This window comes from Mus musculus, chromosome 15 (assembly GCF_000001635.26).
Source record: "Mus musculus strain C57BL/6J chromosome 15, GRCm38.p6 C57BL/6J".
Lineage (NCBI taxonomy): Eukaryota > Metazoa > Chordata > Mammalia > Rodentia > Muridae > Mus > Mus musculus.
In genome coordinates, this window is record NC_000081.6 from 31091938 (window position 1) to 31118018 (window position 26081).

A 26081-nucleotide genomic window follows, 5' to 3' on the forward strand; every position below is an offset into this window, starting at 1 on the left:
TCGGCCCCACAGTTACTGAGAACAGAAATTAGCTTGTGCTGCTTCGTGGAGGAAAGCCACAAGGTGATTCATGAGACTATTTAGAGATGATACAGGGCTCTGGAGAGTTTCTTGCCAAAAACAGAATACCACAATATGCTCTAAAAGAAGCAGCAATTGGTATCTTGGCTCCCAAGGCAGACAACATGGGAACAGCCTGAGACACCACTTGGCTCTGTGCCTGCACTTTCCCTGTTTCTCTCAATAGATGTAACAAGAGCTTCCAAAGAAGACAGACTCAGAGCAGAGACCCCCTTCTTCGGGTCCTCAGAGTCACACAGGCAAAACTAAAGCAGCAAAAGACAGCATACCCCTGTTTTGTAAACTCCTTCGGTGGAGGGAAGGAAGAACCCAGGCTGTACTGGGGAAGAAGCAGCCTGCCTGCTCACATCTAGAAAGAATGACTCAGCTTCAATAGTCCAATGGTGAGTCAACGCTTTGGTTCTGTGATGTCCTTACTTAACATAACCTGCCCTTTTTTCAGGAGCTAGACTCTGACTTTTCCAGACAATCTTGAAACACATTGTCCAAGCTGGCTTCTTTTCTAGTCATCTGAATTTATCTGCTTTAGCTCCTAAGGGGCCTATTTCATGTTAGGTGTTTTAAGAACAGTCACTTTGAATTAGTTTCTCTCTCTAGTAGATGAAGGAAAGATATTTACTTTGATTCTTTTTTCCTCTTCCACTGTTTCATAGAGCAGTACAGGTCTGCTAACTTGTTAACCTCCATCTAAGATAAGTCAAATCCAAGGGGCAGTGACCACATACAAAAAGACCTAGTTCCCCCAGTGCCCACTTTGCCTCCTTTCTTAACTGATTCCCCCCGCCCACTTCCACCTACCTGCCCATTGGTTGTTCTGCCCGCCAATCAAGACGCTGCAGAACACTCTTAGGAGAAGTCATCTTGTGATGCATTAATACATGAATACCCTTTCTTACCCTAGTCATCCTCTAAAGATCTGTCTTTCCTTTTTCTTTGTTTAAGAATAAAACGGACCATTGAAGACTGGAGAACCCTGAATTGTCACATTTGAGAACACTGGACTCAGGTAGACTCTCGGCCCCTAACCACCTGGTGTTCCTCAACCCTTGATGCAAATGCAAACCCAACCCTTGACTTCCCCTCTGCAAAGAAATCTTTTATAGTCCTTATTTTATTTAACTTTTTTCAAGAAAGAGAATCTCATTAGCACATTTTGTCTTTCCCCAAGAATGTTATTGAGTTTTAGCAATAACAAAGGAATTCTGAAATCAGCCACTATAGTTTAATTCTTCTTTAGTCTGTAGATGGGATGAAATTATCAAAACAGTCTTTGACCCTAGGACGAGGACAACCACCATCATGAGCAGACTCAGAAAATGAGTCTGTGGGATAAGTTACCTTAGTCATAAAACAACACCAATGAGCCACTATGCAAGACAAAGAGAACATTAGGAAAGAAGTCATTACACACAGTTCACATCCCCACCCCCACCCTCCACCCCCATTTAATAGTAGGCCACTTAACCATATATCTCAGCAATGGTCCCCTTTTGCGGGCTCTCCTCTTGCCCCTTTCTTTTATTAGCTCATCACCCAGAGGATTCAACAGTAGATTCATAGGAAACCCTTTCTCTGCTGAGAGTGTGTTTCAGTATGTTTCTAGAATAAATGAGTGGCCACAAGGGAGACTTTGTCTGTAAGGGTCTTGGAACACTGAGATTCAGTGCTTGAGTGTCCCAGGTCCTTTCTTCCCAGTCACCACTAATTCACCAGAACTCATTCACAGACGTCACTCCAGGAACTAAATGTATAATGAAGTCAGGAAGTAACTATTTTTTTAAGAATTTATATTTATAAAGTCTTATAAATGATATGGCAAGGTTTTCTAGTCAGACAAAACCAGTTTGGCATAAAGTCTTTCCTTGGTATTCATGGTGTCAGGTTCTCCCTTGAATACCAAACTTTGCTAATCCTTGAGTCTTTCATGTAAGACGCTGTGGTGTTTACACATAACACACACACATTATCCTGTACAATTTAAATCATCTCTAGGTTATGTTAATATCCAATACAATGTGAAAAGGTGTCTTAGTCAGGGTTTCTAATCCTTCAGAAAACATCATGACCAAGAAGCAAGTTGGGGAGGAAAGAGTTTGTTCAGCTTACACTTCCACATTGCTGTTCATCACCAAAGGAAGTCAGGACAGGAACTCACACGGAGCAGGAACTTGGAGGCAGGAGCTGATGATGCAGAGGCCATGGAGGGTGCTGCTTACTGACTTGCTTCCCCTGCCTTGCTCAACTTGCTGGGTTCTTGATATAGAACCCAGGATCACCAGCCCAGGGATGGCACCACCCACAATGGGATGGGCTCTCCCACCCTTGATCACTAATTGAGAAAATGCCTTACAGCTGGATCTCATGGAGATATTTCCTCAAGGGAGGCTCCTTCCTCTGTGATAACTCCAGTTTGTGTCAATTTGACCCACAAAACGAGACAGTACAGAAGGTGTACATTATTAGAAAAGAATAATAAGATAAAAAAGATGTCTTAACTTGTACACAAGTTTACAAATATCACCAATTCATAGTGAATTAAATCTGGTGGTATAGAACCTGTGACTACAGTGATAAGATAGATGGTAGATAGATAGATAGATAGATAGATATGATAAGTAGGCAGATTATAGATGACAGATAGATTGATGATAGATAATTAGATGAGATAGATGATATATTAAATGATAGGTTGATACATAGATATATATTATAGCAGATAATAGATGATAGATTGATGTTAGATAAATAGATGAGATAGATACATAGAGATGATAGGTAGGCAGATATAGATGACAGATTGATGACAGATAAATAGATGAGATAGATTATACATTAGATGGTAGGTAGATAGATGATAGATAGATAGATAGATAGATAGATAGATAGATAGATAGATATGAGAAAGAATTTATTAGGTGAACTGGCTCACAAGATTTTGGAGACTAAAAAATACCCCCGCATACTGTTTACAACCTAGAGACCTGAGAAAAACTATGGTTCAACTCTGACCAAGTTCAGGACCTCGGAAACAGAGAAGCTAATGGTGTAAACCTTAGCCCAAGGCTGAAGACCTTAGAGCTTAGAAATACAAGTTTCAGGAGCCAGCGGATAAAGAACCTGGAGCTATAATACCCAGGGCAGAGAAGGATGGGTGACCCAGCATCAGAAGAGGGAGGGATTTTGCCCTTTCTCTGTGTTATGCTCTCTAGGCCCTTGGCTAAGATGGTGCCTGCTGCCTTTGGATGAGAACAGACCTGCCTTTTCTAGTTCACTGATTTATCTGGGAATTCTCCTGGAATTCACCCTAATAAACTTGCCTAGAAATGCTAGCTATCTGTGCATCTCTTCATCAACCAAGTTGAAACCTTAAATTAACTGCCCAGACAATAAATATCTTAAAATTTATCTAACTTATGAAGATACCTCAATTTTATTGCAATCAAAATTTTTAAAAATTTTTTAAATACTCCACTTGTTGGTTATTTACTTAAGAAATAAGGACGGGACTAACCAGTTGGCGTTGGATGACCAACTGGTGTGCTCTTCCCTGGGGAAGACTATATCTCCAACTCTCAGCACTCCTTCATTGCCTGTAGTTCAGTGTGTAGGGTGGAGGCCCTGTGGTCTCACTCCTCTTACTCCTTACTACTTTAGCATGTCTATTGTTATCCAACACCAAGTTGCCATCCCTGAAAACATATATAAATGTAAGACTATCCAGACAGAGCAAGTTCTCCCTCTCTCTCTCTCTCTCTCTCTCTCTCTCTCTCTCTCTCTCTCTCTCTCTCTCTCTCGTGTGTATGTGTGTGTGTGTATGAGAGAGAGAGAGAGAGAGAATGTGGGGGGTTTGGGGGAAGGAAAGAGAAGGTGAAAATCCTGTAATTATATTATAATCTCAAAAAAAGTAAAAAAAGAAATAAGCATAAAACAAAATGTAGTAAATTATGTGGATTTATAGCAGTTAGAAATATGCCAGCATCACCTGTCCTCAGTCTCATTGTTCAGAGTCGGCATTAGGAAAGAGAATCCCAGTGAAAAGAATGACATCATATGGAATCAAAGTTTTCCGTCAACACTGACTTGCATTTGGAGCAGAAATGACAGCAAAATGTCTCTATTGATTCACCTCCCCTCTTGGATTTCCTCATCCCCATGATGGATGGAGCGAGGATGCTTGGTGGTTTAGGATCATCGAAGTCGGGCTCCATACATGGCAGCAGGTTTCATTCAAATCTGAATGAACTCTGTCATCGCTATAACTCAAGTCATTGCCAGCCCATGCCACGCTGCCTGCTGCAGACGAATCTCCCTGGGTGGGTGGTGAGCATCTCGCCAGCCCCACTCTGCAGCTTGTGACTTATCCTGACTATATCTCTCCAGTTTACTCAGCCAGGGAACCAGCCTCCCTGACCCATATCTCATCCCAAATTCACCATCACATCCTACGGATTTTCCTCTCTGATGCTTCCTTCAGTCTTCTGAGTAGTTCTCTAACTCCACCTCCTCCTCAGTAGGTCCCAATTCTTTCTCCAAAACCCAAACCTCTGTCTTCCCACATTTCCTGGGCCTCCATCTTCCCAACAGACTACCTTGCTCTCTACCTTTGTTAGAACCGCTAAGGTACTCTCCTCACCCTCTTGGGGTCAGAATAGATGCCATTTGTTCAAGGAAGCTGTGTCCCGATCACTCATAAAGATGGAACTCACATACACTCATACTTGTTTATGTCATCACAACATCTTACTCATAGCCCAGCTTCTAAATATAGTTGTTTTGATATCTGTTTATCTAAGTTCCAAGTCTTCCATTAAACTGTGAGCCAATTAAGCTTTCTCTCTGCTCCTTGCACTGGGCCTGTCATTCAACAGAATAAGCAGCCAAAAAGAACTTGTTGAAGAGCCAGCCAACAGTATCCTCTAAACTGATCTCTCTCTCTCTCTCTCTCTCTCTCTCTCTCTCTCTCTCTCTCTCTCTCTCTCTCTCCTTAAAAGGTCTTACTAAACTGTAATAGATCTCATCATGCTGCTCCTTTAGAAGGGAGTGGACATAGGGGCACAGCCTGTAATCACAGTACTTGGTAGATAAAGTTAGGCCACTAGTAAGTTCAAAGCCAGCCTGAACTCGATATCGAGACCCTGTCATGATGCCAGCTGCTGATGCCAGCTTGAGCTGCAGATTTTCCTCTCTGATGCTCCCTTCAGTCTTCTGAGTAGTTCTCTAACTCCATCTCCTCCTCAGCAGAGTGCTGCAACTGTTCCAATTCTTTCTCCAAAATGACATCCCAAGGATGTCTTGAGAGTTACTCAGAAAACCCAAGGATTGCCTTGGGTTGCTACAAAGAGAACATTAGTGGCACAATGCTCGTGGCTCTAGGCAGATGTCACAAGTTACAGTTTTTCTGTTCTGTGTCTGATAGGTCTACTTTTGTCTTTCTGCCAAGAAAAGCAAGTTTAATTCTGTTATTCGGGCATCAGATTGGATTGAACATGCACATGTACTGAGCTGCAAGCTGTTGGGATCTTCTGTCATCCGGCTCACTGGGCTCAGCATTTTCTTGGTTATTAGAACACTCTTGTTTATTAGAGAATCTCATTTTAAATTTATGTTGTCTGATATGGTATTTCTTAGGTGATAAAAATCAAACAGCAAATACATGATGTGACACTATCTGACACGATGTGGCATTATCTGCTTTGTTGGCATACTCTCTGCTTCTTTGCTCTGGGGCTGAGATTTCATGTATTCTAGGGACTGGCTTAGTTGAACATTGGATTGGCAGTGTATAGTAGGTGGCCTAAAACATCATTCTCTCTAGTTACTGAATGAAAGGACGGAACCTATCTAAATGACAAAAATGAAACACAGGGCAGCTCTTCAACTGGCTCAAGATTCTAAGGAGAGGAAGCTAACCACATTGCTTTGATGGCAGTGGTGGAGGGACTGGGCATAAGGCCATTGTCACCTTATTTACTGTAAATGACATGTCCCAATTATTTACTGTTAAAGCTACATTCTGTTAGGCGCGTAAGGAAGTCTGTTACCTGGTGTTGCTTGCAGGGAGTTGAATATCTAGTCTGAGGACTGATTGATGAAAAGAAAACCATGTCAAGATGACCAGGGTGCTTCCTGTTGCTGGACGTCCCAGGGAAGGTGGAAGAAAGGTAAACAGCACTGAGACAAAGGGGGCAGGATTTTGTACAGCCGTGGAATACATTCCAGACCTCGAAGGATAGGAATTCAACGGCGGCAACAGAAGAGCATCCCAGAAAGGAACACTGAGAGAGTGATAGTCCATCTGAGCAGACTGTGGGGCTCGATCAGAGCAAGCCATGTAGTGACTGACAGGTGGGCCAAAGAAGGAGCTGAGCTGGAGTCAGGTCAGGCAGTGCCAAGATGGCAGCCTAGGCACCGCCAAGGAAGCTTCGATGCTGGTTGATGTTGCCCTGACTTGCTGATCATATAACTCTGTACCTGCGCCTGTACCTATTCCTATTCCTGTTCCTCTACCTGCACCTGTATGTGCACCTGTACCTGCAGGTATATATGTATATGTGTATGTGTATATATATGTGTGTGTATATGTGTGTGTGTATATATATATATATATATATATATATATATATATAGAGAGAGAGAGAGAGAGAGAGAGAGAGAGAGAACAGAGAAAGCCACCCCACAACCAAGATCCAAGAAACATTGAAAAACCTCAACCTCTTGGATACTACTGTAGTTTTACTGATCCTGAATCTCCAGGACTTTCATGTTAAAAGTCAACCAACTACTAGTAGTTCTTCAGCTAGGGGTTGCACTTCATGATCATCTCCCCCCGTCTATTAGGAACTGTATGGTTTGATGCCGAAAGCCATGCAGGAAGAACAACAAATGGCTTTTGAACTCATGGAATGTGGCCCACTGGTTAGCACAGCCACAGTGGGTGCTACTCGGTTGAGGCCTGAATCCAGGACTACCTGTCCTACATACTTCATGCTGTTATAGAGTTCTGCTCTGCTTGCTGCCCTCATGTCTCTCTTAATCTAAGAACTGTATGAAAACTCCAAGGGGCTTCCAGTCCCTCACTGAACAGTATCTCTGGCACTCAAAGCAGTGCTTGATCTCTTTCAGGCATTGCTGCTGGAGCAGATTCATGAGTTATTCACCGCCCTAGGAAAAACTTAGAGATACAGATTGTCAGCAATGACTACCACCCTTAGAAAGCATTTGGAATTATAAAATTGTTAGTGAAGCTAGGTTAAGATGTTTTTATTTTTGCTACTGACTCTGATGTAGAAAACGTTAGGGAACATTTTGAAGTTCAGAAAGGCACAGTCTTATTATTTAAGCTCGGGACTTTTATGGTCAGGAACAAGAACAGCAGCACCAGCTGACGTGACTCTCACTGAGGCTGGCTGGTGATGACTGACTTCTCATACCCAGTTTTGCCCTCAGCTTCCTGATAGGATTTACTAAGAATTGCTGATGTGTAGATATGCATTCTGGGAATTTACAGTACAAATGACTGAGTTTCAAATAAAAGTTTAGGTTTGTGAGTATTTTAAGATTCTTATAAGATTACTTTTAAAGATAGATCATAAAATACTTACTCCTTTCTTTGTAGCCGCAAACTGCCTGCCAGTAGGAGAAACTGGCTGAGAAAACTGCCTTGCTTGCTCATGCCTTGCTAATCTGTAACAAGTTGCTTACTATACATAGGTTCTCGGCAATATTTTGTTTGTTTTTTTTTGTTTTTTGTTTTTTTACATGTACACTACAGAATGTTATTTCTTGTAAATATTTTGGGAAATACTCCGTTTTTTCGTAGTCGTTCACTAGAAGAAAATTAGAGTGTAATTGCATTGTAATTTTATAGTGCTTGAAAGATTTGGATATATATGCCATAGGGGAAAGAACAAAGTTGCTGTCCCTTCCACCCATCAACTATGTGTATGTATGTATCTGTGCAAAGTTTGTGTGAAAGAGTGTTGGAACTTTGTTCCATCCATTAATTCTGGATGTATGTGCGTATGTAACGCTTAACTGGCTGTGTGGTGGAGCTTGCTCTATCCATTAAATGTATGTATATAAGTATGTATGTGTATGTGTGAAATGCCTGGAGTCTGCTTGCTGGGACTCTGTTCCATTTACCCACCAAGTATGTGTGTGTATATTCACATGTATATGTACATATGTATATATGTGAAGTACTTGGTCACATGTATATGTACATATGTGTATATATGTGAAGTACTTGGTCACATGTATATGTACATATGTGTTTATATGTGAAGTTCTTGGAGCCCGCTTGCTGGAGCTTTGCTCTATCTATTACTATGTGTAAATATGTATATGTCTGTCTATCTGTATGTATGTATGTATGCATATATTATGTATTTGTATGTATAAAGTTACTAGTGTCTGCAATTGCTTCATTTACTCAGTGTGTATATGTGTGTGTGAATTTTCTTTCTTTCCTTTTCTTCTTCACTGGCCCCAAGGAGTTAAGAAGACTTCAGAGTTTTTATCTGGCCATAAGGCATGCCAGTCCCAGTAACTTAAGCTTTGTCCCCTCAGAAAAAAGTCTGCTGAATAATTTCTCTAATCACTGGCTCCTTAGGCAGCAGCCTCTGTCAATATCTGGACCAGCCCCTGTCAGTGGCTCTAAGCACTGACCCCCATTGGCTACCTGCCTCAGTTTACCCACCCAACGATGCCAAAGCTGGTTATTGGCGATTTGAAATTGTGTAAGGCGTGTGCATGCTAATACACCTTTTGTGAGTTCATTTCTGCAACAGCCCTGTTGATTCTGGGGTGTCACTGTTTCCTTGTGTCACCTGTGACCTCTGGTCTTAGAGTTGCCAGCCTCCTCTTCCACCATGATTCCTGAGCCTTGGGAGGAAGAGAAGTGATGTAGGCAACCCACTTAGGGTTGAGGGTTTCACAGTCTCTTATTCTTTGCACCTTGATCAGTTGTGGGCTTCCTTGTTAATCATCATTGACCACAAGTAGCTCTGTGATCAAGTTTGAGAGATCCATTTGTCTATGGGTACAATGGTATGTCATTAGGAGTTGGCTTAATACCATGTGCTCTTAGCAGAGACATCATGGTAGGTTTTCCACCAGGGCCTATAGCTGCTATAATTGAAATCACCCAGGGAAATCTTAGGTATCCACAGGATAGGTTTGAACATAGATATGACCTGTGCTAGAAGAACTAATTTTGAAGTGTCTGGAGGCTGAGGATGAGGAAGAGAAGAATAGAAAACTAGTTGAAGAGATGTCTGTAGGGGACACATGGGAAGGTAGAAATGGATTACCATCATCAAGCCTTCAGTGGAACAAAGCCAGTGGAACAGTGTGAACAAGACTTCCTGGAACTGCCAACTGGGCAGAGGAGGAGAGGAGGCCATTTAACAACTGAAGGTCACTTAGGCACATCAGGGATAGAGAAAGAAATTACAGAAAATACACATTCCAGGCAGGAGGGAACCATGTATCAGGGTGATGTGGACTTGAAGAAGTTGTGCATCTAGTAGCAGTGGGTGTTTTTTTTTTAAGGTTTTACTAGGAATTGACCCATTTCTGTAAATAGGGGTGAGATAGTACATTTGCCCCAGGGTTGCGGGCTAACTCAGTAAAATGAGAAAGTAGAAAGAAGTACACCCCCTCAGACCTCACTTGACATTCTGCCTGCATGACTTGAGAACTGATGATCTTCCCAGAGCATGCTGTGCCCGCGGTGCCTGCTGCGCATGCAGTGCAGAGCCCTCAGTGTATGTAGAGTGTGTTGGTTCAGCTCCTCTGCTGAGGATTACACCCCTCTGTCTCTTCTCTTACACTCATCAGCTAATTCTCTACAGAACTTGTATCTTGGAATTTATACAAAATACATCTTTTCCCATCCTTGCAGAATAAAGCCGAGTTGACAAGAAGTTCTGATAATTACTCCCTGAACAGAAAATCACTCTGCAACTGCACCGTGTGAACTCCACGTGGGGTGTGAGAGTGATTCACCGGAAGCACTATGGGAAATAAAATGGCACCCAGTGCGGTGATTTCAATTAACACTGGCTCACAGGTTTACAGGCTCACAGACAAGGCTCTGCTGTCTGCCAGGTTGGCAGGAGCCATCCAGAGCAGCTATCATAAGGCTGTTGGCGAGACAGAGAAGACCTCTTCCTTACTCTGCTGCTACTCATCCTTTGGGAAATCAGGGGAAATGAACATGGGAAGGGAGTTTTCAGTTTTCTTTTTCTCTGACTCATCCCCTTATCCATCCATCCATCCATTCACACAGTTGTCAGCTACAGGCTGATGTGTGGCTGACACACAGCTGTGTGGGTGAACAGCATTTACAGCCAGCATACATCTGCTATGCTCGTCCTGACTGCTCTCAGGATGCTGATTCTTGCAAATGCTGGCCTATTAATCAACTTAATAAAGTTAAGCTCTCTAGTACTCTGTAAACACAATGAAAGTACTATACATATAGAAATGAATGGCCCAGAATTTGTCCTTAACGAGTATCAACAGGGAGGGAGATGTTGCTGCTTAAGAGAGAAAGGGCCCTACGGAACTTTTAAGTTTAGAATAAGTGGGAGTAGCACCAAGAGGCCAGTGTTTGAAGTCTTTTAGAACAGGGCACAGCAAAGACAATGCAGAAGGAGTATGGGTGGGACAGAACCCAAAGGGTTTGGTTTGTGCGAGGAATGGCAGTTGTTTAGGATGGTGTAGAGGTTTAAATAAGGAAGTCTTCTACCGCCTCAGCTACTGGAACACTTGGTCGCCAGTTGGTGATGCATTCTGGGGCAGGGGCTAAAGGTGTGTGGTCTTGCTAGAGCAAGTACGTCACTCTGAGGAGTATGAACTTTCACCCTGATTCCAGCCTGATCTCCCTGCTTCCTGCTTGCGTTTGAAGCCATGACCTCTCAGATTCCTGTTCCTGCTGCTGTGCCTGCTGCTCGCTGCCATGCCTCCTACCACAATGGAACCTTATCCTTTCTTCTCTTCCACCTTTCCTTTCCTCCTGGGTCCCAGATGACTGGGTGGGATCCAGAAGAGTGGAGACTTACACTCCCATGGAACAAGAGGGCAGACTGAACCCTGAGTTGCAGAATGCCCAGAGTCTAGTTGGAGCAATTCTTCCACCAGCTCCTATTGCTTTGTAAATGAGTTACAAGCACTGTAAAGTTTTTAAAATAAGAGCACCAACTAATAGCCTGGAGACTCAGGGCTTGGAGCTGTACTAGCAACTTTGTAGATTAAGTCCCTCGAGCCTCCCAGTGAGTCTGTGAGTAGAAACCATCTTCCTCCCCCTGCAGATGAACAGACTGGGGCATTGTGCTATCTGGACTTAGAGCTGTGGGGACAGATATCAGAAAAAAACAACTCAAGGGGATAAAATGTTACCTCTGTGGTGAAGAGGAACAGCTCACCCCACGGAGGACATAAGCACAGAGACAGGTGGGGAAGGAGGGAATGAGATGCAGGCCCTCCTTCCGGTGGCCTTCCTTCCGGTCCCCACTCTGAAGTCTTTCCATCAACTCACAGCAACACAATCCATGTGACCCATCAACAGATCATGATCCGACCACTTCCTCAGATCCCACATCTGAACACCGTTTGCATTGGGGGCTTATGCCTTTAATGCCGGAGCCTTTTGCAGGCACATTTCACATCCAAACACTAGCAAGCACTCACGCATTACAGAGCCCATCGCTGTCAGTGACTGGTAGAGCAGGACTTTGAAACTGGGCACGTTGGTGTCAGCATCCAAATCAACATGTCTCTCCTGGGCTGGTCCGGCTGGTTCTGCCAAAGCAGTCAGCTGCAGACTCAGATTCTTGTAAAGAACAGAAGTTTATATCCTTGGGGTTCTGGAGGCTTCTGGTGAGGAGGCTCTTGTCTCACCATCTCTTGGTAGAGGACAAGAGAGTGAGACGCCAGGGGAAGATGGTGAGTGGGCTTCCCAGGAAGCTCACTCCTCAACATTAAACCTACCTAGGGCAACAGTATTAACCCAGTCACCTCAAAAGCAGTCGCTGTTCCAAAGTTCTGTTGCATTACTGCTTAAGTACCCAGCACTATACGGAGGTACCCACCCTACTCATTCATGTTGCAGAACCAACCCTGGGAGTCAGTCTGTTTAACTGTCTTAGTCAGGGTTTCTATTCCTGCACAAACATCATGATCAAGAAGAAAGTTGGGGAGGAAAGGGTTTATTCACCTTACACTTCCATGCTGCTGTTCATCACCAAAGGAAGTCAGGACTGGAATTCAAGCAGGTCAGGAGGCAGGAGCTGATACAGAGGCCATGGAGGGATGTTACTTACTGGCTGGCTTCCCCTGGCTTGCTCAGCCTGCTTTCTTATAGAACCCAAGACTACCAGCCCAGGGATGGCACCACCCACAATGGGTCATCCAACCCTTGATCACTAATTGAGAAGATACCTTACAGTTGGATCTCATGGAGGCATTTCCTCACCTGAAGCTCCTTTCTCTGTGATAACTCCAGCTGTGTCAAGTTGACACACAAACTCAGCCAGTACACTGAGCTCTCAGCGAGAGAGGCAGACCATGTGTGCTGTTGTGAATGTTCACCTTGATCTGAGAGAGGCACCATGATGGTTTCTAGAGCCCAACTGCATCTGGGAGGGATTTGCAACCAGATGAGAGGAAAGAGGTAATTTCTTGCCTCTAAGCTGTTAGAAATAAGGGATAATTTTTCAATGTGTTTTGATTCTTTCTCGGAAGTTACAGGATGGCTATTCTAATTTCATTTTTAATGTTTATGTGATGGGCATCCTGAGATATCCCTCCCTGTCACTCTCCGCAAGGAATTAACTTCCTTCATCTGTTCTATTTCCCCAAGGGAGCCTTGGCTTGGACCCTGTGCATGTTATCTTCAATTTATTAATAGCCACCTCTGTCCAACAGCAGGAAGCTGCTCTTCTAATGGGAACACAAAGAGTAAGGAACACAGCGTTCCTTTGAGCTGAAATAAATAGGAAGACTATGTGGGAAGTGTGGTTCTGCATATTAAGGAGGGGAGGGTATCATCCATGTTACAAGGAATAAAAACACCCTGTCCTTCTGAAAAAAACGAGGCAGACCACTGAGCAGAAATCCCACCTCTGCCTGTCAGAGACAAACCGTGCAGACTTTTTTTTTTTCTTCAGTGACCCATTTTGTGATCCAAGATGGTCGCGAAAATGTCTGTTCTGCTCCACTTCTCTTTCTGATCACTCATGCCGGAGCAAGAACTTGGATTCCCACACACTCGGATTCTCTGGACATTTCAACCAATTGTGCAGAGGAAGAAGCTAAACCTCAGGGAACAGCGTGGGTCAGTGACATAGGAATGACTAAAGAGAAGAGTCAGCAATGGTTAGGGAGGGGCGGGGCATGTCCTGGAGTGAAGGCTGTGGTATCAGCCAGATCAGACTGAGCTGTGTCACTGGTGCACTGCACTTCCCAGACAGAGAGTTAAGAGGACACAGAGGTGTTTTATGGTGATCACAACGTGGATGGAGAATGAGAATTCCCCAAGTTAGGCTTTTTTAATATCTGCTATTTATTATTCATTCATTCATTTATTATTTGTGAGAGTGTCATTGTGTGAGAGCATGCATGGATACAGAACACACGTATGTCCTAGGAAAGCTTTGGGTATCAGTTCTCTCCTTCTACGAAGCAGAAACTGGTTTCGAGATTTTGGGGCAAGTCCTTTTACTTCCTGAGATGTCTTACTGGCCAAGTTATTCTTAAGACAGTTTCTCACAACTCCCATTTCCTCCCAAAATGAATCAGAAAAAAAAAGTCTTATTAATTCTTCCTCCTATTCCCCACACCCCGTGAGTTCTGAAACTCACTGAATTTCTGTTGTCTGGTACCCTAGGATACAGCAAGAGAGGTCCAGGGATAAAAGGCTGTTTATAGATTCAGAGAGAGAAAGAGAGAGGGGAAGAGAGGGAGAGAGGAGGAAAGGAGGAGAGGGGGAGAGGGAAAAAGGAGGAGGAAGGGAGAGAGGGAAGGAGGGAGGGGGAGAGAGAGACAGAGGAAGAGACAGTCATTGTGTCTTCACATGCCACCGTCATTGTCACTCATGGGTCCCACCCACACTGCCCCTGCCACACTGACTAACATCTCCAAGTGACTCCTCAAGGTCCCCCAGCACTTAAGTGGCACAGAGTACCTGTTTCCTGACAAGGTGTACGTATAGTGGGGAAGGCAATCTCTTTTTACCTCATCATAGCTTATGTTCTCCCTGGGTGGCTGTGGGTGTGGCTCCCAAGCCTGACTACAAAACCACAGCAGAACTGTGTAACCCTGAGGTGAATAAGAAGAGACAAAGGAAAGTCCAGTATGGCTCACTAGGACAGACTGAGCTCTAAAAATGAGAACTTTGTGTAAAGGAGTGAGATTCTCCCTTCTTCCCTTCAGGGAAGGTATAACTGAAAGAAAGGAGGTAGGGGTGAGAGGTTGTCAGTGTGGGCATCCAACAGAGGACTAGCAAGTGACAGGCCAACCATTCACAAAGTCTGCCAGTGGAAAAGGGACTTCTGGGTTCTTGGGGACCAATAATAAGGCATAAAAGACTGTGAAGCAGACAATCACTTTGTGTTTTCACACAGGACTAGACTGTCACTAGAGACAGTTTTACTATGTCAGGCAGAATAGGAAGAGAAACCCCTTTCTTCCAGCAACCTGGCTCCTGACATCGACCAGTTGCAAATCCATGCTAATCTTCAAGTAGGGCTGACTGGCATACCCATGTCTGACTTATCTTAGAAGGGCCCTGCCCAGCCTTTCTGCCTTCCCAGCTTTGTCTTACTGATTTTTGGTTCTGCGTATGTATGCGCATACTTCTGTGTATGTGGACCACGGAAGCGCAGCTTCCCATGGAGGTCAGAAGGGTGCATCTGATACCCCGTAACTTGAGTTGCTGGGGGTTGTAAATTGTCTACTGTGGGTGCCAGAGAGTAAACCCTGGTTCTCAGTAAGAGCAGCCAAAGCTCCTATTTACTGAGTCTTTTCTTGAGACAATCAAGTCAACCAGAAAACAAACGCACTGCTTGCTTTCCTGTCCCCTGGCAACAGTCTGGCACGATGACTGGCGTTGGTCCTCTCCTGCTGGAGCCCAGGCAGCCTCTTGTGAGGGCTACGTTGGTAAGGAAGAAACTTTGTGAGCGTCTGTGTTCCCGGTATCCTAACAAACCAGGTTATAGCACATGTAACAAGCCAGGCGCAGCAATTTGCAAGAACTCAGAGGCATCCGCAGTTAAGCTCTGCCTTTCTATCTCCACGAGGGACCCTAGACAGCTCCCTCACATTCCAGAGACTATAAAACATGTCTGCTAAGTGCTATCCTGCTGCCAAAGTTTCAGTCATTTACCCACTTCCTTCCTCTCCAGACTCTGTGCAACATGTAAATATGATTGATCACAGCATTCAGAGCACTGCCATTTATATTTTGTTTCAAAGCTAAGAATCATGGGGTTTTGGATGTATTAATATGCCTGAGGTGCTGAGTTCAAGCCTTAACACTGAGAAGAAAAAAGTATAAAGAGCCCAAACTGTGAGTTTCAGAGATAATCAGAGTGCCTTCTCCTAAATATGCGACCAAATGAGTGAATAATTGGTTTATTTGCTGTTGCAAACATTCCAATAAACTAGCTTCTTCAAGAACGGAGATATGAGGACATTCATCATAATAAAAGTTTCCATACTTTAAAAATATGAACCGTAAGGCATTTATGAGTTTTGGTCAAGATCAATGACTCAATGATTCAATTAAGGGAAAAAAATATATCCAAGCTACAAGTCCACAGAGATCTGCGTCAAGCAGCCAGGAAGAATAACCAGTCTGAAGTACTGTCAAAGTTTCCATTTCAAGAAGTGTAGGGTTATTTTTTCTTAAGGCTGTGATAGGCGACCCTTGAGCCAGAGGTTGGCCCCTGTACCCAGCACCAAGTGGACTCAGTGGATTTCAAGAAGAAATTCCATCTGTGGACACTGGGAAGAAACGTGGTGGGGGAGGGGTTGTATGGGAAGCGTTGAAAGGGAAGAAGTGGGGGGGGGGAGGGATTTGATCAAAGTACATGTTTTACGTGCATGCAATCCTCAAACATTATTTTTTTTTAAAAGTAAATATTTTAAAATTCCAAATAAGTGGCTTAAAAAAAAAGATGAGTGTTGAAATTGTTATAGTGAGCTGCCTTCCACACTCTGCACCAAGGTAAGCAGAGGAAACTATGAGTGAATGGCGTCTCCTCTAGAAATGACAGAGTATGGTGAACTCACAAATTAGTCTCCTGTGGTGGCCATAACAAAATACCACAGACTGCCTGCTTAAATCACAGATATTTGTCTCTGACAGTTCTTGAGGCTGGAAGGCAGAGCCCGGCTGTTGGCAGGAAGTTTCTCCTGAGGCCCGTCTCCTTGGCCTGCGGCCTCTCTCCCTGTGCCCTAACCTGGTCTCTCTTACAAACCACCAGCACTGGTGTCTCTTCCTCCTCTCATGAAGACATTCATCATGCTTGGTCATTGTCCCACTCATATGACCTCATTCAACTTTAATTCTCTCTTGAAAGGCATTGTTTCCAACTGCAGTGACACTCGAGGTTACGGCTCTGACGTGAAGTTTGAAAAGGACTCAATTCAGTCTGTAACGGCTCCTTATCAACGAGAGCACAGGTCAAAGACAAAGCATATGCAATCCCTACCATGTCATAATTATCAAATAATGGAGACAATTCCTGAAGTCTCTCTGGAATCACAAAGAACTGTATGTAATGAACTGATCGATATTCCACCACAATTTCTCTAAGTCATATAGATGGAGACGCTTTTTCAGAAATAGGAAGAATTTACCCTTCTGATGTTCTTGAATGAACAAATGTCATAACTGTGTATAATTTGTATTGGTGTACAAAGACGGGCTTTATTGTGACACCTTCCTTCCTACGTGGACATTACTTCACTCACAGTTATCTCCCACTATCACCTCTTGCTGCCTGGTCGGAGACACCCTCCTCCTCCCACACAGTCCCCCTTGGGATGGTTACTCTTACTGTGAACTCGATGGAATCTAAAATCACCTGGAACATGGGCCTCCGGGATGGAGGCTTCTCTTGGTTAGGATAATTGGGGAGAGACTCTGCCACCATGTGAGGCACCATTCCCTGCGAGGGGACTCCAGACTGTATAGGACCAAGAAAAGTGAACAGAGCATAAGTCTCCACTGTTCTCTGCTTCCTGACTGCTGCGACAATGTGACCAATTACCTCAAACCCCTGCTATGGTAAAATCCCCCCCCCCATGATAAACTGACTTGACCCTCGTGATAGACTGTCTTCACCCCCATGGTAGACTGACTTCCCCCCAAGATAGACTGACTTCCCCCCCATGATAGACCAACCCCCCCCCCATGATAGACTGACTCCCCTCCATGATATACTGACTCCTCCCCATGATAGACTGACAGTCCTCTGTGATGGACTTACACCCTTCATGATAGACTGACTCTATCTATGGTAGACTGACTCCCCCCATGATAGACTAACTCCCCCCATGATAGAATAATTCTCCCCATGATAGACTGACTTCCTCCACCTTGGCAGACTGTAAGCTCAAATTTGACCCAAAATAAGCCCTTTGTTCCTTAGTTTGTTTCTGACAGAGTATTTCACTAATACACTCCACTTTTATGTCACATAGACTTTTCTCCACTTATATTCCACATAGAAGAGGAACATTTATATCTCCTAGAAATGACAGAGGAGCTACACACATAACTCAACAATATGATTGCCTAACTAAATGGTAAAAATGGCAACACCTATTGATATGCTAATATGGATAGAAGTCTCACAATACCCAACTCCCAGACAAAGAACTGTAGGCATCTAATGACTGTCAGGAGAAGGAAAATTAGTCAAACCCTGGGATGAGCCTCCTAACTGGTTATCTATCACAATGGGTTTATTCTGAAGCCATATACACACAAAGAACAAATGAGATTCATATATGCATAACCATACATAGATAGATAGATAGATAGATAGATAGATAGATAGATAGATAGAACCATATATATCATATCACACATATAAAATTTAACAATAATAATCAAAAAAGAAGGGGTAATAAGTTAGAAAGCAAGTGAGAGAGTGAGCAGGGAAATGGAGATGATGGCAGGAAGGGCTATGGAAGGGGTTGGACAGAGAAAAGGGAAAACAAAAATGATATAACCCTATTTTAATTAAAAATTGAGAAAACTTGCTTTTGCTAAGTCTTCCCTATTTGTTTAATATGATGGTCTCTAGTTCTATCCATTTTCCTACCCGTAGCATAATGTTGTTTCTCTTTATGGCTCTCTCTCTCTCTCTCTCTCTCTCTCTCTCTGTGTGTGTGTGTGTGTGTGTATGTGTGTGTGTGTGTGTGTGTGTGTGTGTGTTGCGTTTCTGGCTCAGGTTTTGTTGACAGACACCTTTGCTCTGCTGGTTTATTCCCAGGGTACCTTTTCATTTCAGCTGAGGAACCCGACACTTATTTTCCCAGGGACTGAAATGAAGTCCTATTCCCACCAACATCGTGTGAGGTTACTTTTTCTCCATATCATGGCCAACATTTGCTTATTTTCCTGATAGTATGATTCTAAGAAAGATAAGATAAATAATCTCAAAATAACTTAGATTTTCCATGATGGCTAAGTGTATTGAATACTTTCCATGTTTACCACACACGTATTGATTAGATATTGGAAATGGGGTTGATGTTTAATTTTTGGAACTGTTTATATATTCTGGATATGAACCCCCTGTCTGATGTACAGATTAACAAAGATTCCTCTCTGTAGTCTGGCTTTTTGTTCATTGTTTTCTATTCTGTGTAGATACTTCATAATTCCACATAATCTCTGTATATTCTTAATAGTGGAGCCTTTTTCAGAAACTCCTTGCCTTCCCCTGTAACTTAAAATGATTTTCTTTAGTAGTTTCAAAGTCATGACCTTTAATCCATTTTGAATTCATTTTTTCATATGGTGAGAGATAAGATCTAATTTCACTTTTACTTGAGAGGATCCAATTTGCATAGCACAAATTGTTGGAGACATTTTTTTTCTTCATGTATATTTTTGGCAATCCACTTTAAATCATTGACTGTAACTGTGTGGGCTAATGTCTAGGTCCTTTGTTCAATACCTTGGACTATGTGTCTGGCTTTCTGCCAATACCACAACTCTGTAGTGTAATTTGAAACTGGGTGTTATGACACCTTCTCTCCTTGCCCAGGATTGCCTTAGTTATTTGGGAGCATTTGTGCTTCCGTGTGAATTTTAGGATTGTTTTTCTAGTTCTGTAGAAATTGGAATTTTGATGGGGATTACACTGAATCTATAAGTCACCTTTAGTGATATAACTACTTTCACAATATTAATTATGACAATCTGTCTGTATGGAAGGTCTTTCCATCTTCTGTCTTCTTATATGTCTCTCTTCAGTGTTTTGAAGTCTCTGTTATAGGGAATGATCTTCACCATCTTGGTTAGGCTTAATCCCAGATATTTTGGAAGATATTTCAAATGGGATCTTCTTCTAGGGTTTTCTTTCGGTGTGCCCAGTGCTGGTGTATGGAGAAGATTCTGCTTTTGGAAGTTGTTGTTGGGTTTTGCTGAAAGTGCACATAAGACCTAAGAGTTTTTTTCTGGTAGTCTTTATGGCATTTTGGTTATAGAACCACACTGTAAAAAATAGAGATAATCCTGCTTCTCCTTTCCTATTAGTTCTGTGTATCTCGCCTGCTTGTATTATTCCTCTGGCTAAGAATGCAAGCATTATTATAGTGACTAAGAATAGAATGCACACACAGCTTTCTCTCATTCCTGACATTAGAAAGAATGTGTTGTGTTCTTCCATTCAGGAAGATGTTGGTATGTGTTTTAATATGATGCTTTGGAAAATTCATCAGATTGGACCAGGAGTGTATCTTGGTAGTATAGCACTCATGCAAAACCAAATATCGAAATACATACACAAATTTACATGAATAACATTTTATAATTATGGACCAACATCTATTATTTGAATTGTTTTTATTTTGGGTTAATAGTTATTTTTTAACTTACATTTGTTTCCATTAATTTAAACTGTTGATAGTTGATATAAGTATGATAATATGCTCTTAACATTTATAGCTCTATAAACATACTTTCTTGAGTATGTCTGGGTATGTCAGCAGTTTTTTACATTACCAACAATACTTAATGTGCAATATGACTAGATTATCAATGAATTATGGGCAATGTTGGGGCATGTCATTCTGTTACTCTCTCTGGTCTTTCAGAATTGGTCTCTGACTCTGTCCAATCAGCTTCTGTTTGCTCTGTTCCTTTTGTGAAGCTGATTTCTTGTCCCATATTCAGCACATCAGCTCTCATTAGCCTTCAGATGGGTGTCCACTCTTGTCCTTCCTGAAGCAATGTGCAATCAAGATACCCTTCTCTCTCACTCTTAATCCCAGCTATCGCCTCCCTGTTGACATTAAGACCAGGAAATGGCCATGGCCACTCTCATTAACTGAGGTATCAGCCAATAAAGAATCAGAGAAAGGTCTGTGTGACCCCTTTCTATCTCACAGGCCCCCATCTTTTTGATGACAATCCATATCTCATGAGGTCTTAGGTACTGGGTCTTCATATCTCCTGACCCCAGGCCCTTGGTCCCCCACACATTTTTCCTCACACTATCTCTTCCTGGTTTCCTTATCTTTCCTGGACCATACTCTTCACCACCTTTTATCTTTCTTGAAGGTCATTCCCTAGTCTCTCATAGGCTCTGAGTCCCACAGACAGGAGGATGAAGATGCTGTTTGGTATCACTTATCTCCTGAACAGATCCCAAGGTTCTACCCATTTCCCCAGTGTAATAGATTGCTGTGCTAAATGGCTCCCTCTTCTTCAGCTAGCCTAGGGATGCCAGACACATAGGACATCCCAGGGATGTGTGAATTTCAGGGGGCCCAACTATATTCTATTTCTTGAGCTGGATGCTCATTAGAGAGATGAAAGTTTGTGAGAACTTGGAAGGATGATGTGTTTTGATGTAGGAAATTTTAGTATATGACACTCCAACATGCCTTCTTTCCCTAAATACTGGGTGAGAAACAACAACAACAAGACAATTTAGAAAATCATAACACAAATAAAATGTCACTTATCTTTCCTTCTACACACTTCACCCTTGGCTCTTTGTATAAGCATCTGTGAGTCCTGCAGCCATACTGGCATCCTGCATTCCACATAAGACTGAGCTTTCCTATGAGTTAGCTGCTATAGTTTAAAATTTTCATGATCTCATACCTTAGCTATGGTTAAGTAAACTGTATGGGCAAAGCCATTATTCAGAATGAGCTCTTGGCTAGACCCCAGATCAAATAGACTCACTCATGCTGCAGTTCTAGATCCCCTATTAGTCGCTGTTTATTAGAGAGATATAGTGGCCAAATCCCCCCAGAGGCCAGTTTCAGCCAGCTCAATAAAGCAAGATACCAAGAAATCAATCTCACACTGACCTGAAAGCTCTCTCCCTGCTGCTTAGCTTCCATAAATCCAGAGATTGCCACTCAGGCTTCAGGAAATAAAGGACCTCAGTGATTTTATCCACTGCCGACTTTCCATGTTACAAAACCAACCTGCCAGGCAAATATGTCTAAGGGTGCAATAGTGGTGTGGTAGTTATAGAAATAACCAACCACTTCATGGTTGGATCTGAAGCCTGCTCCATAAAAGGGATTCGTGTCGGCCACTGTAAACTTGGTCAAAAGCCCATTATAGGATACATAATGAGAGGTATTCTATTGAGATACTAAATGGGTGTGCTGTCAAACTAATGTTTTAAATATTTATGTTTAGATGCATAGGTTAGTACTGGTCTCAACCTTGGTCATAGAAGTTCCTTTTGGCAGTGAATAGCAGTTAATACAAAGACTCAAAACTAATCATAACTGAAAAAATGACTGAGGGTGCCACATATGCAGAAATAATTGGACTGGAGTCTGATAATGATGATAATAATAATAATAATAATAATAATAGCAATAAATATTTAAATAAGACATGAAGTCATGGAGGAGATGCATTAGTGTTTCTGAAGAGAGTTAGAAGTAGGTAGTATGATAGGTAAGATAGAAATTATATATTTTTTCAAGGAATAAATTTATGAGTTAGTCTTTTATCACTATGATAAAACACTACAACAAAAGCAACTTGTAAGAAAGCTTTTAATTGAATTTACAGCTCCGGGGGTTAGAGTCCATGATGGTGAGACAGGTATGATGTCTGGAATAACTGAGAGCCCACATCTCAAACTCCAAGCCAGGGGCAGGTAGAACTAGCTCTCAATGGTGTGCATCTTCTAAAACCCCAAGAACACCCTGAAACACACCTCTTCCAGAAAGGCCACATTGCCTAATACCTTCCAAATGGCTCTACCAACTGGGAACCAGTTTGGTGGAACCAGTTTAGACACTGGCCTATGGGAGCCATTCTTATTCAAACCACCATGATAAGTTAATACATTATTTTGGAAGGTTGTGAAAGAGAAGGTGAAAAGATTGTAAGAGTCAAAGAACAAGGATGTCTGCTGTGAGATTAAATCTTTTGTATATGACAAGAAAGCTGCATATATGAAATATCAAAGGGGAAAGAAACTAAGCAATACCTGCACAATGGCAATACCAGTTCATATACCAACGTGGGTGGGGAAATCTCTCAAGGCCCAATACCAAAGTGAACAGTGTCTTAACTAGGGTCACTATTGCTAAGATGGAACAGCATGATCAAAAGCAAACTGGAGAGAAGAGTTTATTTGGCTTACCCTTCACATCACTGTTCATCATTGGGAGAAGTCAAGATAGGAACTCAACTAGGGAAGGAACCTGGAGGCAAGAGCTAATACAGAGGCCATAGAGGGTTCTGAGCTTGCTTACTGGTCTCATCCTGCTTTCTTATATACCCAACACCACTAGCCCAGGAATGATACCATCCATAATAAGCTGGGCCCTTCCACGTTAATCACTAATTAGGAAAAAAGTTTACAGTCTTGTCTACAGCCCAATCTTATGGAGACATTGAGGCTCACTCCTCTCTGATGAGGCTAGCTTATGTCACCACAGTGCTGAGAGGGTACTAGCCAGTACAAAGAGCTATGGACAGTTAATGGCTGTTGTGGCCACTTAGAGAGAAAGAGCCAGTCTTCTCCAGGGATGGGCTCCCTCATAGTTCATCCAATCTCAAGCAGTCAGTCAGCCCCAAACCAATGCACATCAGACACTTGAGAACACTGGGAAAGAAAACTGGAAAGAATTGAGAAGCAGCTTCAAAACTACATAATTAGTAACTAAAAAAAAAAAAAAATGGGAGGGGGAATGTAGTGTGAAATGGTCTATGTGCCTGGCCCTGTAAATGATCCTATGCCCTACAGTGACCATTGGCTCTTGGACTTCGGGGAACAGGAGAGGATATAAAATGCCAGCAGAGGCTGAGAGTTGGGAGAGAGAAGTAGGAAAGGAGAAGAGTAGTAGGATTGGGGAGGCGGCTGAAGTAGGGTTCGGGAGACAGAGTGTGGGATCAGAGAAGAAAGTTGATGCAGGAAGAAAGAAGATTGAGAGGAGGAGAGAAGACAAGAGAAGGAGAGCAGGGGAGGGGAAAAGAGAGGGGAGAGGATGGAAGGAAAGGAGAGGGAAGGAGAGGGGAGGAAAGGGGAAGAAGGAAGGGGAAGGAAGGGAAGGGGAAGGGAGGAGAGGAGAGGAAAAGAAAGGAGGGGAAGGGAGTGGGGAGGGGAAGGGAATGGAGGGGAGAAGAAGGGAGAGGGGAAGAGAAGGGAGGTGAAGAGAAGGGAGACAGGAGAGGAAGGGAGGGAAGGAAAAGGAAGGGGAGGGAAGAAATTGAGCAGGGTGAAAATAAGAGAGTTTGAAGGGAATTGGGCTATCAGACTGAGAAGATAGTTGGTGACAGTTGAGCCAGTACTGTGTGTGTGTGTGTGTGTGTGTGTGTGTGTGTGTGTATAGCACTACTATATGGTATATTATCTGTGGAAACTGCAAGAGTTATTCACAAGAGAAGACTAACCTGTGAAGCTGGCTGGAGGAGGGTATGTAAGGAGGAAGCTAGGCTTTGCGGGGCGCTCTGGCCTTACAGTGCAGCCTATGTAGCCAAATATTGAGCTGGCTTGTTCTGGGGAAACACAGGCTTCTCAGTGTACATGGGGTTCTACCCAAAACAATGCTTAGCACCTAATGCCTAGGATCCTAATCAGCTAACTGCTATTCTGAGATGAAGGGAACTGTTGCCTCCCAGAGCTGAGAATAGAGAGGAATAGCAGGCAGTGTGGTGTGCACACAGCCCTTTTAAAGTATGCATGAGTGTTTGAAGAGGGTAAGGGTTATTATGATACCCTCCCATTCTCAGTCATTGAATCAATCAAATCCAGATTTCACTGTCTAACTCCCCAACCACCAGTTACACAGGGTTCAACCAAAACCGCTAAACTGCACTTGAGAAGTCTTAGACAAACCACCCCTACCCCCAGAGTCTCAGTTTGATATTAACATGGGGTTGCAATGGGAATTATGTATCTGAAGTCTTGAGATATGGTGGACTATTGAATATCTGAATATATTAAGCAGTATTTTGTTAAATAGTAAATATTTAATTTGCCCAGACAGGACACTCAGAATGGGAGCTCAGCTGCCTTCTGGCTGTGAAATTGAAAAGGTTATCTGAATTCGCTGGGCTTCCATCCTCTCAAGGGTGAGGTGATGCATTGGAATATAACAAAAACAATTACAATGTTTTAAAGAATAAAACAGCACACCCCAAATCTGAACATAACACCTGGCACATGCTAAGTTCTTAGCAAATTTTCTAATATAGCAAGAAAGAATAAGGCTCCAGAAAGCCACTAATCCCAGTGTGAAGTGGTGTGGAAGCATTTGCAGGAAATGTGTTATTTTTAGGAGTTAGTAACTCAAGGACCCCTCTAGTACCAGCTCTCTAAAGCTCTCAGCAGGATCCGGGCTCTTGGAGTCTGACATTGTGAATCTACATGTGGTTTTCTCACCATTCAAGGGGGACGGACTTTAACCAACAAAAAATGTGACTGTCCTCCTCTGACCAGAGTGCTTTTCATGGAGACAAAAGAGGATCCAGTGAGATGGTGAACATTCCTATGGTTTGGATATGAACAACCCACGACTTTTGCTCCTATACTAAAGGTATGGTCCCTCATGCAAGCTCTGCTTTGGGAGAGTGACTAGATCACAAGGGCTCTGCCTTAAGCAATAGATGAATCAATCAGTGGCATCAATTTGAACAAATTATTGAGAAATGATAAAGCTGTAGAAAGTGAGGCCTGCCTGCTTGGAGGAAGTAGGTCATGGGGTTGCAGCTTGGCATGGCTGAAGGAAGTAGGTCATGGGGGTGGGGCTTGGCCTGGTTGGATTAAGTAGGTCATGGGGGTGCAGCTTGGCATGGCTCAAGGAAGTAAGTCATGGGGGTGGGGCTTGGCCTGGTTGGATTAAGTAGGTCATGGGGGTGGAGTTTGGCCTGGATGGAGAAAGTAGGTCATGAGGGTGGGACTTGATCTGGTTGAAGGAACTACTTCATTGGGGTGTGGCCTGTCCTAGGTGTCTCTGTTTTTCCCTAGCCTTCACTGTTGCCTTTCTCTCTGCATCCTGACTGCCATAAGGTAAGCAGCCTCTTCCACCATGCATTCCTGCCTCAGTAATGCTCTGCTCACTTGAAACCCAAAGTGATGGAGTGAGCTAACCGTGTACCACTGATAAAAATGCGATCCAAAAGAAATCTTTCCTCCTTAAAGTGTGGTTCTCAGATACACATCACAGTAATGAATGGAGTGAAAAAAAATCTCTCCTCCACTCAGCCCTACAGGCTCTCAACCTCCTCCCTGCACACGGATACGTAATATTCCTTATAGGACCCTGGC

At 43.1% G+C, this 26081-nt stretch overlaps 1 long non-coding RNA gene across 1 annotated transcript; it reads left to right on the forward strand.

The window, feature by feature from the left end:
• Window positions 1–282: 282 nt before the first annotated feature.
• Gm32011 lies at window positions 283–25329 on the forward strand. The gene is made up of 3 exons (XR_383899.1): window positions 283–464; window positions 1024–1087; window positions 25254–25329. It is a non-coding gene; the product is annotated as a predicted gene, 32011 (long non-coding RNA).
• The last annotated feature ends 752 nt before the right edge of the window (window positions 25330–26081 follow it).